Here is a 20,181-nt window from a genome sequence, read left to right as displayed (position 1 = left end):
CTGGGATTTGGTGATGGACAGGTAAGCCTGGCGTGCTGCAGTCCATGGGGTCACAAAGAGTCGGACACAACTGAGTGACTGAACTGAACTGAACTGATATGTTTTTAAAGGTTGATCCTAAAAACATTTCCATTTTCTAACCTTACATGAGCTAAGCAAGGAATGAGACAGTCAAGATATTCTGAGAGGCATGGGGTCAGTTAGTTTATTATTTTAAAATGAAGTAATATGGAATCCACACATCAACTAGAGTCACCTGCACTTGTTAGATATGTGTAATCAAAGATAAGACTAGGACAGTAAATGAACTGGAGTATGCATTCAGTTCAGTTCAGTCGCTCAGTCGTCTCCGACTCTTTGTGACCCCATGGACTGCAGCACGCCAGGCCTCCCTGTCCATCACCAACTCCCGGAATTCACTCAGAGTAATGTCCATCGAGTCAGTGATGCCATCCAGCCATCTCATCTTCTGTGTCTGCTTCTCCTCCTGCCCCCAATCCCTCCCAGCATCTGAGTCTTTTCCAATGAGTCAACTCTTCGCATCAGATGGCCAAAGTACTGGAGTTTCAGCTTTAGCATCATTCCTTCCAAACAAATCCCAGGGCTGATCTCCTTCAGAATGGACTGGTTGGATCTCCTTGCAGTCCAAGGGACTCTCAAGAGTCTTCTCCAATACCACAGTTCAAAAGCATCAATTCTTCGGCACTCAGCCTTCTGCACAGTCCAACTCTCACATCCATACATGACCACTGGAAAAACCACAGCCTTGACTAGACGGACCTTTGTTGGCAAAGTAATGTCTCTGCTTTTGAATATGCTATCTAGGTTGGTCATAACTTTCCTTCCAAGGAGTAAGCGTCTTTTAATTTCATGGCTGCAGTCACCATCTGCAGTGATTTTGGAGCCCCAAAAAATAAAGTCTGACACTGTTTCCACTGTTTCCCCATCTATTTCCCATGAAGTGATGGGACCAGATGCCATGATCTTCGTTTTCTGAATGTTGAGCTTTAAGCCAACTTTTTCACTCTCCACTTTCACTTTCATCAAGAGGCTTTTGAGTTCCTCTTCACTTTCTGCCATAAGGGTGGTATCATCTGCATATCTGAGGTTATTGATATTTCTCCCGGCAATCTTGATTCCAGCTTGTGTTTCTTCCAGCCCAGCGCTTCTCATGATGTACTCTGCATATAAGTTAAATACGCAGGGAGACAATATACAGCCTTGACGTACTCCTTTTCCTATTTGGAACCAGTCTGTCGTTCCATGTCCAGTTCTAACTGTTGCTTCCTGACCTGCATATAGGTTTCTCAAGAGGCAGGTCAGGTGGTCTGGTATGCCCATCTCTTGAAGAATTTTCCACAGTTTATTGTGATCCACACAGTCAAAGGCTTTGGCATAGTCAATAAAGCAGAAATAGATGTTTTTCTGGAACTCTCTTGCTTTTTCTATGATCCAGAGGATGTTGGCAATTTGATCTCTGGTTCCTCTGCCTTTTCTAAAACCAGCTTGAACATCAGGAAGTTCACGGTTCACGTATTGCTGAAGCCTGGCTTGGAGAATTTTGAGCATTACTTTACTAGCGTGTGAGATGAGTGCAATTGTGCGGTAGTTTGAGCATTCTTTGGCATTGCCTTTCTTTGGGATTGGAATGAACACTGACCTTTTCCAGTCCTGTGGCCACTGCTGAGTTTTCCAAATTCGCTGGCATATTGAGTGCAGCACTTTCACAGCATCATCTTTCAGGATTTGAAATAGCTCAACTGGAATTCCATCACCTCCACTACTTTTGTTCATAGTGATGTTTTCTAAGGCCCACTTGACTTCACATTCCAGGATGTCTGGCTCTAGGTCAGTGATCACACCATCGTGATTATCTGGGGCGTGAAGATCTTTTTTTTGGTACGCATTAGGAGCAAATTAACAACAGAAGACATCACTACTTTTCCATTCGTTTCCTGAAAGGGGAACATTTTTTTAACAGAAGGGAACAAGTGAATGTTAAACAGACCAGATACATTCAAAATTGAAGAAGTATTTCTAGAATAAAGCTTTGCAAGAAGACCAGGAGGAAAGAGTAAGTATGTCTTGGATATGGAGTGGAGAAAGGTCACATGAAGAAGAGAGACTACAGATAAATGACTAACGATGCAAATTACTAAAAGGGTTTAGCAATGTTACAGCATTTGACTGCAAAAAGCCTTTCTGGAAATCTTTAAAGACCATGATCCATATTTTTTGGAAAGTAATTCCCCTGGAATCTCAGCCAACATCTATTTCACTACAGTAACACTCACATTCTCCAGAGACAGACCAAAGCACTGGGGGTATATAAGTAACAGCAATAGTCCCTTCCACACCTTGCCTAAGGTCAGATATTTGCATTTAATGTTTGCAATAAAACAGGACATAACATGCAGTTTCATTGCGTCAGCTCAGTCCCACATGTACAGAGCTTGGTGCTGTGGCCTCCCAGATCCACAGATTAGCGAAATTCAAGGTTGTTGCCTTTGAGGAGATCATGGAGAGATGCTCAGTAAATATGAATTCCCTTCTCTTTTAAAGTGTGGTCATCTTCTGGACATTTAGATAATCTAGACTATATAAGAAGGAAAAAAAATCCTGCTTTGGTCTTCACTGGCTGTGCCGGTCATTGTCGAGAGAAAGGAAGCATCCGATGCCAAGGAGAAGGAAGTCATCACCACTGCTTTCCAAAGTTGTTGTATGAGCGGCGCCCTCAAAGGAAGAGGCCATCAGTGCTCGGGAAGTGACAGAGGTTTCCGACAGTTTTAAAGCACGGTGTCTGCAGTGTGACCCTTGGTTCAAACTGCATAAAAATAAAAATTAACTGACAAATGATAACAAGTACTTCCTCACTTTCCTATCTGTTGAATCACAGCCATTGTTTGGGTTGCAGCTCCTTGTTTAAATTAGGTTATTATATCACAATGATGCTGACCAAACATGCTAGTCATATAACAACAGGAAAACTTATTAAAAATGCCAAAGTGTGTCAAGGCCTAAACACGCACATAAGTGCTTTTGCACTAATAAAATCTAGCCAGTACCAAGGACATCTTTCAAATATCTGGGTTGTTTTTGTTTTTTGTTTTTTTTACCTCCTAAAAACCACAAATGTTCTGTGATGAAGTGGAAAGGGAAGGGAATTTGAAGAGATTTGAGTTGAATGCCAGTTCTGCCATCGATTGGAGTACCTGAACTTCAACAAGGTACTTCATATCTTTGGGCTTGTTTTCTTACATGTAAAATTTAAAATAATAATGACTATCCCAGATGTTCTTTTTTTTAATTTTTAAATTTATTTTTAAATTAGAGTATAACTGCTTTATGATATTTTGTTAGTTCCTGCTGTACAACAACATGAATTAGCTATAAGTATACATACATCCCCTCCCTTTCAATCCTTTTTTTTTAATTAATTTATTTTAATTGGAGGCTAATTACTTACAAATATTGTGGTGGTTTTTGCCATACATTGACCTGAATCAGCCATGGGTGTACATGAGTGCCCCATCCTGAACCCCCCTCCCACTTCCTCCCCGTCCCATCCCTCTGGATTGTCCCAGTGCACCATCTTTGTGTGTCCTGTTTCATGCATCGAACCCGGATTGGTCATCTATTTCACATATGGTAATACACATGTTTCAATGCTATTCTCTCAAATCATCCCACCCTCGCCTTATACCACAGAGTCCAAAAGTCTGTTTTTTATGTGTCTCTTTTGCTGTCTCATATATAGGGTCATCGTTACCATCTTCCTAAATTCCATATATATGCGTTAATATACTGAATTGGTGTTTTTCTTTCTAACTTATTTCACTCTGTATAATAGGTTCCAGTTTCATCCATCTCATTAGAACTGATGAAATGCATTATTTTTTAAAATGCATTAAAGTATTAAAAAGAAATGCATTCTTTTTAATAGTTGAGTAATATTCCATTATGTATATGTAGCACAGCTTTCTTATCCATTTGTCTGCCAATGGACATCTAGGTTGCTTCCATGTTCTAGCTATTGTAAACAGTGCTGCAATGAACATTGGGGTACACATGTCTCTTTCAATTCTGGTTTCCTCAGTGTGTATGTCCAGCAGTTGGATTTCTGGGTCGTATGGCAGTTTTATTTCCAGTTTTTTAAGGAATGTCCACACTGTTCTCCATAGTGGCTGTACTAGTTTGCATGCCCACCAACACTGTGAGGGTTCCCTTTTCTCTGCACCCTCTCCAATATTTATTGTTTGTAGACTTTTTGACAGCAGCCATTCTGACATTTGCATTTCTCTGATAATGAGTGATGTTGAGCACTTTTTCATGTATTTGTTAGCCATCTGTATGTAGTCTTTGGAGAAATGTCTGTTTAGTTCTTTGACCCATTTTTTGATTGGATTGTTTATTTTTCTGATATTGAGCTGTATGAGCTGTTTGTATATTTTTGAGATTAATTATTTGTCAGTTGCTTTGTTTGCTATTATTTTTTCCCATTCTGAAGGCTGCCTTTCACCTTGCTTATAGTTTCCTTCATTGTGCAAAAGCTTTTAAGTTTAATTAGGTCCCATTTGTTTATTTTTGCTTTTATTTCCATTACCCTGGGAGGTGGGTCATAGAGGATCTTGCTGTGATTTATGTCAGAGAGTGTTTTGCCTATATTTTCCTCTAGGAGTTTTATAGTTTCTGGTCTTACATTTAGATCTTTAACCCATTTTGAGTTTATTTTTGTATATGGTGTTAGAAAGTGTTCTAATTTCATCCTTTTACAGGTGGTTGATCAATTTTCCCAGCACCACTTGTTAAAGAGATTGTCTTTTCTCCATTGTATATTTTTGCCTCCTTTGTCAAAGATAAGGTGTCCATAGGTGCATGGATTTATCTCTGGGCTTTCTATTTTGTTCTACTGATTTATATTTCTGTCTTTGTGCCAGAACCATACTATCTTGATGACTGTAGCTTTGTAGTACAGTCTGAAATCAGGTAGGTTGATTCCTCCAATTCCATTCTTCTTTCTCAAGATTGCTTTGGCTATTCAAGGTGTTTTTGTATTTCCACACAAATTATGAAATTATTTGTCTTAGCTTTGTGAAAAATACCGTTGGTAGCTTGATAGGGATTGTATTGAATCTATAGATTGCTTTGGGTAGTATACTTATTTTCACTATATTGATTCTTCAGATCCATGAACATGGTATATTTCTCCATCTATTTGTGTCATCTTTGATTTCTTTCATCAGTGTTTTATAGTTTTCTATATATAGGTCTTTTGTTTCTTTTGATGATTTATTCCTAAGTATTTTATTCTTTTTGTTGTAATGGTGAATGGAATTTTTTCCTTAATTTCTCTTTCTGTTATCTCATAGTTAGTGTGTAGGAATGCAAGGGATTTCTGTGTGTTAATTTTATATCCTGCAATATATTCATTGATTAGCTCTACTAGTTTTCTGGTGGTATCTTTAGGGTTTTCTATGTAGAGGATTATGTCATTTGCAAACAGTGAGAGTTTTACTTCTTCTTTTCCAATCTGGATTCCTTTTATTTCTTTTTCTTCTCTGATTGCTGTGGCTAAAACTTCCAAAATTATGTTGACTAGTAGTGGTGAGAGTGGGCACCCTTGTCTTGTTCCTGACCCAGATGTGTCTTGTGATGATTAACTTGGATAATAAATTCATTCAAGTGCCTACCAAGGGCCTACAGGAAGTGAGAATTTGGTATATTTATGTATTTTGTAGTATATTATTAGCATTCACCTCCCAAGTCTGAAACCACTTTCAAACACACACACAAACATACACAATGATTTGTGTCATGTGTTTAATATTGCCACTTAGGAGGAAGAAATTAGTAGTATGAAACCTTAGCAATTTATTCTTAGTGTTCATTTAAAAAACCATGACCTTGAACTGCCCTGGTGGTACAGTGGATAAGAACTCGCCTGCTAATTCAGGGGTTATGATCCCTGCTCTGGGAAGATCCCCCATGCCTTGGGGCAACTAAGCCTGTGCACCAAAACTACTAAGCCCGTGTTTAACTACTTAAATCCAAGTGCCCAAGCACCCAGAGCTCTACCACAAGCAAAGTCACTGCAATGAGAAGCCCACATATCACAAATAAGAGTAGTCCAAGCTTTCAGCAACTAGAGAAAGCCCACATGCAAAGTAACAAAGACTCCAGCACAGCCAAAACTAATTAAAAAAAAATTTTTTTTTCAATGACCTAACAAAGTAAAATTTAACAAAAAAAAACCTTTACAGCTCTCTTGGGTACTGACTTGGTAACATTAAGAGCCTCTTAAACACCAAATATGTTGTGGTCTAGTATGGGATATGCTTTTGCTTTTGACTTTCTGTCCAATCACCAGTAACCAGTGCTACAGCACAATATATTTTAGTACACATTCAAAGTGAAAGTCACTCAGTCGTGCCCAACTCTTTGAGACCCCATGGACTATCCAGTCCATTGGAATTCTCCAGGCCAGAATACTGGAGTGGGTAGCCATTCCCTTCTCCAGGGGATCTTCCCAACCTAGGGGTTGAACCCAGGAGTACACGTTCATTGCTGTACAAATCATGCAGCTCTGAGGAAAGGTACATACTGCAGCAATAAAACATGGCAATTTTAGATTTTTGAACTGATTTATAAAGAAATTAAATAATCTGTGATATCCCCTTCATCACTTCATATGCTAAACATTATAAATCCATATCTCAAGGAACTACTTATTTCCTCCCAGGTGGGAAAACAATGGCTCAAACAGCTGGACTTCTCATAAAAGTGATTAAAGAGATTAGCTTAAATTTTCAGTCTAATATCCTTTAAAACAATAACACTTTATTAAATAAATGGGAGAATAGTACTATTATTGTACATACTATCTTTAAAGATGAGACCAATATCCAGACTTTTAAAGAAAATAAAATACTTAGGTGGAATTAACTGGACTTGACTCCCTAATCCATGGACTGGGAGACTTTCAAAAGCAGAGTGCCAAACAGTGACCTGTATCCTTTGGAGTTATTAGATAGGAGGGGGGACATTCAAGGACCTCTGCAAGTGGAGTGGAAAAGATATGCTAGGGACTAGTCCATGTAGTATAGAGTAGGGACCTTTATAGGAACTCTAATTAACTTATTTCGAGCCAAATTTTGTACATCGACTGCTTAAAAAGCTTAAAATGGAGGATCTGCTAATAGATTTATGGTAAACTACATTAAGTGCCAAGTTTAAGGAGACAAAATTCTACAGTAGTGACCTTATTCCTTTATTCCCATGGAGAGAGAGAGAGAGTGAGTCACTCAGTTGTGTCCAATTCTTTTCGACCCCATGAACTTTAGCCTGCCAGGCTCCTCCATCCATGGGATTTTCCAGGCAAGAATACTGGAGTGGGTTGCCATTTCCTTCTCCATGGAATCTTCCCAACCCTGCTATCGAACCCAGTCTCCTGCACTGCAGGCAGACTCTCTACTATCTGAGACACCAGGGATGTCCTCTTATTCCCACAGAGTGCCTTTTAGTGATCATCAATGGAGGTCTATTAACATATTTTGCTCTAGAATGTATACAGTCACCCAAATATATCTCCTAGTATTTTTACCCTAGGTAGCATAGTCCCCTTCTGCTACTAAAATAGTCCCCATTCATTTCTTAAATTAATTTTTATTGGAGTATAGTTGATTTACAATGTTGTGTTAGTTTCGGTTGTATAGCAGAGTGAATCATTTATACATATACATATATCCACTCTTTTTTACAGTTCTTTTCCCATGTAGGTCATTATAGAATACTGAGAATTCCCTGTGTTATACAGAAGGTCCTTATTAGTTATCCACTTTATATATACTACAGTGTATATGTCAATCCCTTATCTCCCAATTTATCCCTACCTCGCTTTCTCCCCTGGTAACCATACGTTTGTTTTCTACATCTGTGACTATTTCTGTTTTGTAAATAGGTTCACTTGCAATATTTAGATTCCACATATAAATGATATCATATGATATCTGTTTTTCTCTGACTTAACATCACTCAGTATGACAATCTCTAGGTCTATTTATGTTGCTGCAAATGATATTATTTCATAGTTTTTTATGGCTGAATGATATTCCACTGTGTGTGTGTCTGTATATACATGTGTGTGTGTGTGTGTGTGTGTGTGTGTGTGTGTGTATCTTTATCTGTTCCTTTGTTGATGGACATTTAGGTGACTTGGAGTACATGTATATTTTTGAACTATGGTTTTCTTCAGGTATATGCCAAGGCATGGGATTGTAGGATCATATGGTAATTCCATTTAAAATATAACTATCATATGACCCTTCAAACTCATTCATTTAAATTCTTCTTTCCATAACACAAAACCAAGGCCAGAAGAAAGTTCTGTATTGTTAAAACCTCTGTTATGATTTTTTTTACTCTCCAAAATTACCCAACTTGCTATTAAAAAAGATAACTGAAACTCCTTATTCCTCAACTAGGCTGTATATTGTCATCCTGCTTATTTAACTTATATGCAGAGTACATCATGAGAAACGCTGGGCTGGAAAAAACACAAGCTGTAATCAAGACTGCCGGGAGAAATACCCATAACCTCAGATATGCAGATGATACCACCCTTATGGCAGAAAGTGAAGAGGAACTAAAAAGTTTCTTGATGAAAGTGAGAGTGAAAAAGTTGGCTTAAAGCTCAACATTCAGAAAACAAAGATCATGGCATCTGGTCCCATCACTTTATGGGAAATAGATGGGGAAACAGTGGAAACAGTGTCAGACTTTATTTTTGGGGGCTCCAAAATCACTGCAGATGGTGACTGCAGACATGAAATTAAAAGATGCTTACTCCTTGGAAGGAAAGTTATGACCAACCTAGATAGCATATTCAAAAGCAGAGACATTACTTTGCCAACAAAGGTCCGTCTAGTCAAGGCTATGGTTTTTCCAGTGGTCATGTATGGATGTGAGAGTTGGACTGTGCAGAAGGCTGAGCGCCGAAGAATTGATGCTTTTGAACTGTGGTGTTGGAGAAGACTCTTGAGAGTCCCTTGGACTGCAAGGAGATCCAACCAGTCCATTCTGAAGGAGATCAGCCCTGGGATTTCTTTGGAAGGAATGATGCTAAAGCTGAAACTCCAGTACTTTGGCCATCTGATGCGAAGAGTTGACTCATTGGAAAAGACTCAGATGCTGGGAGGGATTGGGGGCAGGAGGAGAAGGGGACAACAGAGGATGAGATAGCTGGATGGCATCACTGACTCGATGAACATTAGTCTGAGTGAACTCCGGGAGTTTACTCAGAACTCCCGGTGATGGACAGGGAGGCCTGGCGTGCTGCGATTCATGGGTCACAAAGAGTCAGACACGACTGAGCGACTGAACTGAACTGAATCTGGATTTCCTTACAGATGTGACTTTTACAACTATCTCTGAATCATAAATTACAAAATGTTCTATCTATTCCAGAAATACAGTTGGTAAAGAGGCAAAGTGGAATACAGGCTTTGATGACACCAAACCTCAGTTTAAATCCTGATGCTATCATTTATGAGCTGTGTGATCATGGATAAATTACTTCATCTCTGAGCCCTTTATTCCTCGGTAAAATAGATGCAGTAGCTCTGTGCAGGGTTAAAGATAAGCATATGAAGGGCAGTACCTGTCACAAGGTGAATGTGTCATATCCTGGTGAACAGAGCAGTGCTATGTCTCACAGCAACTCAACACCAAGTCATGTTCTTAAAATCAATGAAAACTTCAAAGAAGGAATATCCACACCAAGAGTGTGTAAGTGGAAATAGTAACACTGACTTCACAATGTTGACTGCCCACCTCTCGCCTCATCACCTCTGCCCTGTCTCAGTCTTACTGACCTCCTTTCAATTCCTCCTACTTGTTTCTAAATTAGTATCTTGTACACAGTATATCCTCTATTTGGACAAAAATCTCAATCACCTCCCTTCTCCTGGCCAATAATTCCTCCTCAGCTTCCTGCCTCTGCTTTAACACCATTGCTGACCGGAGGACTTCCTGATATCCAAGACTTAGGACCCTACTGTGGCTCCCACAACATATTATTTCCTTAAAACACACATCATACTTGTAATTACTTATCACTATCTTCTTTCCCATTAAAATGAAGTTTCATGAGGTATGTCTTTGCTTTCCCCTTATCCCTAGCAACTGACAGTATATGGCACATAGGAAGAGTTCAATAAATATGTGTCAAGTGAATATATAACTGTGTTGTTTTCCTCTATAAATGTTAGATATCATAACTTCTATAATAGTTATACTTTCATACATGTAAATTCTATCACACAACCAAACTGAAGGGATACTGTGGGAAAGTTCCTAAAGAAATCTGACTTTAATAAAACTGTCTTTTCCTTACACCGTGTGGACAGTTCTCACAATATAAATAGCAAGAAAGAGAACATCATGAGCCTGACAGAGACATAGCAGCTGTTTCTCTCCATTCACAGCACCACAGGCAACTTGGAACTAACTGACTCATATACAACAGATAGCAAGGATTTACAAACACACATGGTTAATTAGCCTCTGTTTGCAAATGAAAAGCAAAAAAAAAAAACAAACCATAAAAATACTGCCTTTACTTTAGCTCTCTAATAAACAAAGGCACTTCACAATCACCAGAGAAGTAGCTTTGAAGGAGATATTGTTCCTGAAATATTCATTCTTCACCCTTCCCTCAGCCCACATCCATACACATACAGGGACTGCTGCACTCCCTTCCATGACCCTTCTCTGTAGATATGCTGAGAAAAAGGTCAGTACAGTTCATCTCCAGATCATCAAAATAAGAGGATGAAAACAAGTAGGCCTGTTCTTATTTGCCTGGCTTCCTACCTTGTTCCCTCAAAGCATCTTAAACAGCTGGGAATCAAGTTTCCATACTCTTCCCTTCCCTATGCATACACACCCCTTCCTTACCTCAATGTGCAGGGAAGCAGGAAAAAGGAAGGGGAGAGATACTCAAAAAACATTTGTGCAGACGATATTCTAAGTAAAACAATGTGCAAAGGGCTGTGAAGGAGTACGGATACTTACAAGACAGGCTTCCTGCTTTGAAAGGGGAACAAAAGGTTTTAACACAAGGCTAGAGTTAAGACAAATGCCATGAGACAAGTACAAAGAAAGATCTGACCAATCACACACTTTCTGGCCCCTGGAGGAGGAGTGTCTGAGATGGGGCTTAAAAAATGGAAGGGGTTGATAAAGGAGGAAAGAGGCAAGGGAGAGGCATTCCAAGCAAAGGGAACAATGTGGGTTAAAACACAGAAACAGGAAAGCAATGCGCATGTGTGGAGAACAGATTAGCAAACTGGAAAGGTGGGTTGGAGCCAAAGGGTGGAAGGCCTCAAACACTACAGGATTTTTTTCTTGAGAAAGCAAAAAATCAGGAAACATTGCAGGTCCTGAGAAGAAGAGTGGTTTGACTGAACGGAGGTGATTAATGTGGCCCATGGGGACTGCAGTGGAGGAGGAACTACAGGTTGCAAGGAGGACCAGTTAAGACTCTTTCAGGGACTTCCTTGGTGGTCTAGTAGTTAAGAATTCACCTTGCAGTACAGAGGACATGGGTTTGATCCCTGGTTGGGGAACTAGGATCCCAAATACCACAGAACAATTAAACCTGCATGTCACAACTAAGACCTGATACAATTATTAAACAAATAGTTTTAAAAAAAAGACTCAGGGAAACCTTCCTGAGATAAGCCTTTCCATTCCACTATACACCCATATGTATACATACAAACCACCTTACTTATTTAACGTATATGCAGAGTACATCATGCGAAATGCCAGGCTGGACAAAGCACAAGCTGGGATCAAGATTGCCAGAAGAAATATCAATAACCTCAAATATGCAGATGACACCACTCTTATGACAGAAAGTGAAGAGGAACTTTAGAGCCTCTTGATGAAAGTGAAGGAAGAGACTGAAAAAGTCAGCTTAAAACTCAAGGAAGATCATGGCATCCTGTCCCATCATTTCATGGCAAATAGATGGGGAAACAATGGAAACAGTGAGAGACTATTTTTTTTGGTTCCAAAATCACTGCAGATGGTGACTGCAGCCATGAAATTAAAAGACGCTCGCTCCTTGGAAGAAAAGCTATGATCAACCTAGACAGCATATTAAAAAGCAGAGACATTACTTTGCCAACCAAAGTCCATCTAGTCAAAACTATGGTTTTTCCAGTAGTCATGTATGGATGTGAGTTGGACCATAAAGAAGGCTGAGTGCCAAAGAATTTGAACTTTGCTTCTGAACTGTGGTGTTGGAGAAGACTCTTGAGAGTCCCGTGGACTGCAACCAGTTTGGGATGGATCGAACCAGTCCAACCTAAAGGAAATCAATCCTGAATATTCAGGATTATTATCCTGGAGAAGGAAATTGCAACCCACTCCAGTACTCTTGCCTGGAAAATTCCATGGATGGAGGAGCCTGGTGGGCTACAGTCTATGGGGCTGCAGAGTCGGACATGACTGAGCGACTTCACTTTCTTTTTCTTTTCCTGAATATTCATTGGAATGACTGATGCTGAAGCTGAAGCTCCAATACTTTGGCCACCTGATGGGAAGAAGTGACTCATTGGAAAAGGCTCTGATGCTGGGAAAGATTGAAGGCGGGAGGAGAAAGGGACAAAAGAGGATAAGATGGTTGGATGGCATCACTGACTTGATGGACAGGAGTTTGAACAAGCTCCAGGAGTTGGTGATGGACAGGGAAGCCTGGTATGCTGCAGTCCATGGGGTCGCAAAGAGTCAGGACACAACTGAGCAACTGAACTGATCACCTTGCTTCCCAGGTGTCACAGTGGTAAAGAATCCTCCTGCCAATCAGGAGCTGCAGGAGACAAAGATTCAATCTCTGGGTCAGGAAGATGCTCTGGAGTAAGAAATGGCAACCCACTCAAATATTCTTGCCTGGAAAATTCTATGAACAAATGAACCTGGTGGGCTATAGTTCATGGGGTCACAAAGAGTCAGACAAAACTGAGCACACATCACCTGGCTTATTTCCTTCAAGGCAATCATTACAGTCTATAATTATCTTATGTTTATTTGCTTATTATCTACTTCCTAACCAGAAAATAAGTTCCACATGAGCAGTCCAACTATTGTCTCAAGAACCGTGCCTGCCATATATACAGACTGTCAGTAATTTTTTTTTTTTTAATGGTAACACTGCCACAAGGAGAAAGTCATCATTTAACCAGATGAGTCTGGTTCTGAGTCAGAACTATAGATCCAGGAGAAAAGGGAATTCTCCTACACTTCTGGTGGGAATGTAAGTTGATACAGCCTCTTTGGAAGAAGTATGGAGATCCCTTAATAAGCTAGGAATAAAACCATCATGTGATCCAGTAACCCTACTCCTAGGCATGAGTGCCAAAACTGAAAAAGACACATGTACCCCAATGTTCACTGCAGCACTATTTATAATAGCTGGGACATTGAAGCAACCTAGATGTCCATCAACAGATGAATGGATAAAGAAGCTCTGGTACATATATACGATGGAATACTACTCAGCCATAAAAAGGAATGCATTTGAGTCAGTTCTAATGAGATGGATGAACCTAGAGCCTATTATACAGAGTTAAGAAAGTCAGAAAAAGGAATATAAATATCATATACAGATGCATATAAATGGAATCTAGAAAGATGGTACTGATGAATTAATTTTCAGGGCAGCAATGGAGAAACAGACATAGAGAACAGACCTATGGACATGGGGGAAGGGAAGGAGAGAGAGGGTGAGATTTATGGAGATGGTAACATAGAAACTTACAATACCATATGTAAGCTAGATAACCAATAATTTGCTATATGACTCAGAGAACTCAAACAGGGGCACTTTGACAATTCAGAAGGGTGAGATGGGGAAGGAGATGGGAGGGAGGTTCAGGAGGGAAGGAACATGGGTGTACTTATGGCTGATTCTTGTTGATATATGACAGAAACCACAAAATTCTATAAAGCAACTATCCTTCAATTAAAAAAATTAAGTGACCAAAAAAATCCTAAAAAAAAAAAAAAAACTACAGATTTAAGTAGAAATATTAGGAGGCAGAGTGAGGTAGTGATTAGAATACACTTGGTACCTCAGTTCCTCCATCTATAAATTGGGAATAGCAGTACCAAAACCACATGAGGTCAATGGGAGAATTAATGAGCTAATATGTGTGAAGTGTTTATATAAACATAAATATAATGCTCTATGTTATAAATATTGTATCAGTGGGAGAGCTAATTTTTAATTTAAAAAACATTTTACATGATCTCAGTCTGTATCTTACTCAAAGTTGAGATAGAAAAATCGTTGAGGTCTCATCTGTCCATAGGGTCGCACAGAATCGGACACAACTGAAGCGACTTAGCATGTATGCATGCACTGGAGAAGGAAATGGCAACCCACTCCAGTGTTCTTGCCTGGAGAGGACAGAGGAGCCTGGTGGGCTGCTGTCCATGGGGTCACACAGAGTCGGACACGACTGAAGCAACTTAGCAGCAGCAGCCGCAGCATTTACCAAAGGCAATTAATGGTAGGGCAAAAAACAGAACTTCTGCCCACATCCCTACCTGATATATTAATATATATCCACTCTTGATATAATTCCCTATAGATAGGAGGCACTCATGAACAGAATTACAGGTGCATCAGAGATCAGCAGATCTAATCTTCTCATCTTACATATTAGTACACTGAGATCTAGAGTGAAGCAACTTGCCCAACATAGTAGTACAAGTTAGTAGCAGGGCTGATACTAGCAACCAAATTTTGAAAGTGTTGTGTTTTATGTACTAAAGCATAAAACCCCTGTAATATGCAGATGGATATAAACATGCATGCTTAGTCACTCAGTTGTGTCCGATGCTTTGTGACCCCATGGACTGTAGCCCACCAGGCTCTTTTCTCCATAGAATTTCCCAGGCAAGAATACTTGAGCGGATTGCCATTTCCTACTCCAAGTGATATTCCTGACCAAGGGATCAAACCTGAGTCTCTTGTGTCTCCTGCATTGCAGGCAAATTTTTCACCATTGTACCACCTGACAGTATAACCTCTAAAATTAACTTTTGCTGAAACTACATTTTAGCATTAATTGGTAAAATATTCAAAACTCAGCTATTAGAAAGACAGTGTTAGATTTAGTATTATCAAGGAGGTACTTGAAAAAACCTGAAAGGATACAATTATTATCATACATTTTTCTCTCCACAATTTACCAAAACTAAAAATAGTATAGGAAAAAAGTGGAATTAGCTTCACACGCCTTTTTTTATGTATCAGTCTTATGTGAAAGAAAATAATTTCAAATGAGGAAAAAAGTTAATTTCTATGTTCTATTTACAAGTGTACTATACTACATCCCACTGAAAAAAAGAAACATTTGCACTAGTTAAGTAACAGAAAAGAATTCACAAAGACTTTCATATTTGCCAGAATAACTATTTTAGATATGATACGGAATGACTTAAATATTTTATTCTGAGTGGAGAGGAGGTACATGCTCAGTTGCTCGGTCGTGTCCGACTCTTTGTGACCCCCTGGGATGATCCCGGCAAGAATACTAGAGTGGGTTGCTATTTTCTCCTCCAGAGGATCTTCCCCACCGAGGGATCGAACCCCCATCTCCTGCAGCTCCTGCACTGGCAGGCAGATTCTTTACCACTGAGCCACCTGGGAAGCCCCCAGAGAAGAAGTTAAAGCCATATGAAAAAACTGCAAGGTAAAATAAAAATAACATTTACCATTTACTAAGTGTTTACCAAGGGATCTAAACTGTGCAGCTGCTGCTGCTGCTAAGTCGCTTCAATCGTATCAGACGCTGTGCAACCCCATAGATGGCAGCCCACCAGGCTCCTCTGTCCCTGGGATTCTCCAGGCAAGAATACTGGAGTGGGTTGCCATTTCCTTCTCCAATGCATGAAAGTGAAAAGTGAAAGTGAAGTCGCTCATTTGTGTCTGACTCTTTGTGACCCCATGGACTGCAGCCCACCAGGCTCCCCCGTCCATGGGATTCTTCAGGCAAGAGCACTGGAGTGGGGTGCCATTTCCTTCTCCACTAAACTGTGCTAAATAAACACTTAACAAATATCAGCTTATTTCACAACAAATCTGTGAGATGAATAGTATAATTAGCCCTATTTTGCTGATTATAAAAATAGAAGCTCACAGTAACTTGTCTGAAATTACTCAGGTAGTGTTAGAAACAGAATGCATTCTCAAACCTGTATGGTTGTCAAGCTCTATCAAGTTCCTAATCCTCAACAGTTTTGATCAAGATCAATTCATCATAGCTTACAGGTGAACTACATGACCCCTTCTGACAACAATTCTGTAAGTAAAAACAGAAATCAGTTCAGAATTCATATAATATTTGTGGCAGTATGCTCCAGGCATAAGGGGAAGGTCATCAATAGATGAACCAGTAAGAAGAGGAGAAAGGAAAAATGAAAAGAAGAACAGGAGGAGAAAAAGCGATAGGCCCTTCCAAGGCACCTGACACAGCTCCATTTTATTAGACATTCACTAGGACCACCATGACAAGAAAGGGAAACCCAGAATAGGAATTGAAAGTAGAACTGTAAGGGTAGAAAGTAGAACTGTAAGCTATAAATCAAAATTGCTTCATCTACCATGATGGTCTCACCACAGACGAGGAAGGAGCTGTAGGAAGGCCCTGCAGGAGTCAGCAGCCATGAGCTCAGTGCTGGGCCAGGATGCACAGTTCTCACATAAACACTGGTCAGTAGTTAAATAAGAATAGTAGAGTATAGATGACTGACCACTAGGTTTCTAGAAGAGGCATTACCATAAGCATCAGCATATAGATCAACCTGAAATGCATGGCACTACGGAGAGTGTGGTTTAAAGACAGAGTAGGGGAGGAACCACCGTTTACTTCATTAAGATCCTCAATTTCCTAATGTTCCAGGCACTGTGCATGTGCTTTCCTGAATTACCATGTTTAACACTCACAACAGCCTTAGGGAGATGTAACAGTTAATTTTACATGTCAACTCAGCTGAGCCATGGTGCCCAGAATGCTCAAACATTCTAGATATTTCTGTGAAGGTGGTTTTTTTAGATGAGATTAATATTTAAAACAGTAGACTTAGAGTATAGCAGCTTTACCCTCCATAATGTGGGTGGGTCTCATCCAATTAGGTGAGGCCTGAAAAGCACAAAAGACTGACTACTCTTGAGCAAGGAATTAGGCAAGTTGACTGCCTTGGGACTCAAACTGCAGCTCTTCCCTGGGTCTCCAGTCCACCAGCCTACCCTGCAGATTACAAGGCTCCTCAACAACATGAGTCAATTTCTTAAAATAAATCAATCCCTCTCTGTGAAGAAAGATATACATATACACACACACATACACACACACACCCTACTAACTGTTTCTCTAGAAATCCCTGACTAATACAGTAGATACTGATTTCTATTTTCAACAGTGAGGAAAGTAACAGCCTGAAAGGACCCATTCTCTTTCCCCATTACATCACACAGCAAAATGCCTTCAGGATTCACATTCAGATCTGAGGGACTAGGGTGGGAGTAAGAGGGTAATAAGAACCATGGAAATTGAATAAACACAAGTCACGCATCCCAAGGAGCCCTTTACAACATTCGCATCACACATATGAGTGAATGAGTGAGTGAAAGTCACTCATCAGGTCCGACTCTTTGCGACCCTATGAACAATACAGTTCATGGAATTCTCCAGGCCAGAATACTTGAGTGGGTAGCCTTTCCCTTCTCCAGGGGATCTTCCCAACCCAGGGATAGAACCCAGATGTGGACTCTTTACCAGCTGAGCTACCAGGGAAGTCCAAGAATACTGGAGTGGGTAGCCTATCCCTTCTCCAGAAGATCTTCCTGACCCAGGAACTGTACTGGGGTCTCCTGCATTGCAGGTGGATTCTTTACCAGCTAAGCTATCAGGGAAGCCCTATCACACACACATGCAGAGCCCTTGATGTGCCCAAGTGATGTGTTATCCTTTCTCTGGTCTCCTGACTCAGTTATTTTTGATTAAAAACAAAATCAAACATTCCTACTACATCAACATTTGAAGACTGTGAAAGAAAAGGAAATATAAATGGTAAAAAAAAATAGAAGGACAAGATTAAAAAGGAAAATAAATAGATGATTTGTGTCATTAATTAAATGACGGTAGACCTTGCTTGGGCTTTCTTTGGGTAGTCATCCATTCACTCCCTCAACAAATATTTATTTTGTACTTTATATTTTTATGGGATTTTCTGGGTAATAGATAATGCTATCTAGCTGACACAAAATAGTAAATGTGAAAAAAGTCCAACTAAAATCAAGAAAGTTTCACAGAAAAGGTGATATTTCAGCTGGGACAGAGGTATGCATTTAACTAGCGGAGAAGAGGGGGGTATTCCAGACAGAATTTCTGATACAGTAAACTTCAATTGAGTCTATGTTCTATTTTGCTAAAAGTGTATGTGTGGAGAAGGTGGAAGGAGGTGGGGACCTATGGCAGGATATGAAGCTGAAAGACCAGCATGCGATGAGAAACAATATGAAGGACTTTGACCTTTATTCTGCAAGTAATCAGTTATGAAGGAGGGCTAAGCCTTTTTACTGAGACCATTCATGGAGTTTGCATGAATATAAGGACAACTGGGAATAGCTTAGACAGATATAACAACAGATAAAGAAATCATTATAAAGTTGAATGAAAATTAAACCTTGAATAAAGACTAAGTCTTAGGTACAATAATAATGTTTATCATTAAAAGGCATGAAAGTACTTCATCTGCTCCAACTAAAAAAATTAAAGTTGAGTTTACACATACTTTTCAATCCCAACTAAAAATTTATGGTCCAGAAAAACTGGCAATTACTATAAAACCATTATTGTGCAACAATTATTATACAACACATTTGTATATATGTGAAAGTCTTTCTCTAAACAGTGAAATAAAACTCAATTGGAGTTGATGTAAATAAAATTATTATTATGGTAATAAATCTATTTGTGGAATCTGAGTCCTAAAATGTGAACTAAATATAAGCCAGAGGGCAAAACATGGCTGAATAAGGCCAAACAGATCTTGTAAATCACCACAAATGGAAAAAGAACTGGCCTTTTATATCTAAAGAGTGAAGTGGTCAAGAAAGAAATTTACAATGAAGGAATATAAATTAGGACCTAAGAGATCATTCAGTCTCTTCTACCTTTTCATTCCCCCTCTTTTCTGCTGATAGTTCTCTCACCATTCCTAAAAGGATTATAGATATCCATTCCAGTAGTTTCCCTTCAACTTAACTTTAGTTATGGAACTCTGCAAAATCCCAGCATATAAAACAAATAAAAATATAAATCTCAGGCTGAAAGAAGTCAGAGAGTGGGGGTTCTGGGGTACCCTAACTTGGTTTCCACATGGTTTTCACCATCCCTCTGAGACAGCTCCCCCAAAGCCTTAATTTTTCAGTAAAATGTGAAACACATTGGTCCTTTTCCAAACCTCTCAATTTACAAATGAGGAAATTGAAGCCTAGAGAATTGCCTAAAAAAAAGATGTTTCCTAGTACTCCTGCTAAAACTAGAATGCTTTCTCTTCATAATCTCTACATTTCTGGGTTAAAAATGATTTCTTATACTAGAAGTTCACGTCATCCCTCTATATCAAATTCCTACTCAAAATTCACATAAGTTAGTAACCATCAATTTACTAAGTGTCTACTCGAGACCAAATACTTTGTTAGGGATATGTCATCTATTCTCATTTAACCACCACCAAATCCCCCAGAGGTCAAGAAATTGGGCTCAGAGAGATATATGAAACTTCCCAAGGTCACAGAGCTAGTATTAATAGATTGGAATTCTGATCTACCTAACTCCTAAAGCCAAACCTCAGACTCTTGCACTTCTAATCCCAATGTTTCCCAAATTTTTGCCTATCTTTTCACATGCATGCACATACACGTGCTCAGTCGCTCAGTCATGTTCAACTCTTTGAGACCCCACTGAATGTAGCCCATCAGGCTCCTGTGTCCATGGGATTTCTCAGGCAAGAATTTTGGGGTGGGTTGCCATTTCCTACTCCAGGGGATCTTCCCCCACCCAAGAATCAAACCCCCGTCTCTTTTATCTCCTGCCTTAGCAG

At 39.6% G+C, this 20,181-nt stretch overlaps 1 protein-coding gene across 1 annotated transcript in view; it reads right to left on the bottom strand.

The window, feature by feature from the left end:
- Nucleotides 1-20,181, bottom strand: part of PRCP (prolylcarboxypeptidase) — an 86,040-nt gene that overhangs the window by 63,336 nt on the left and 2,523 nt on the right.

Source organism: Bos taurus, chromosome 29 (assembly GCF_002263795.3).
Source record: "Bos taurus isolate L1 Dominette 01449 registration number 42190680 breed Hereford chromosome 29, ARS-UCD2.0, whole genome shotgun sequence".
In the NCBI taxonomy this organism is placed as follows: domain Eukaryota; kingdom Metazoa; phylum Chordata; class Mammalia; order Artiodactyla; family Bovidae; genus Bos; species Bos taurus.
Note: the sequence above shows the minus strand (reverse complement) of the source record. Positions and strands in the feature narration are given on the sequence as shown.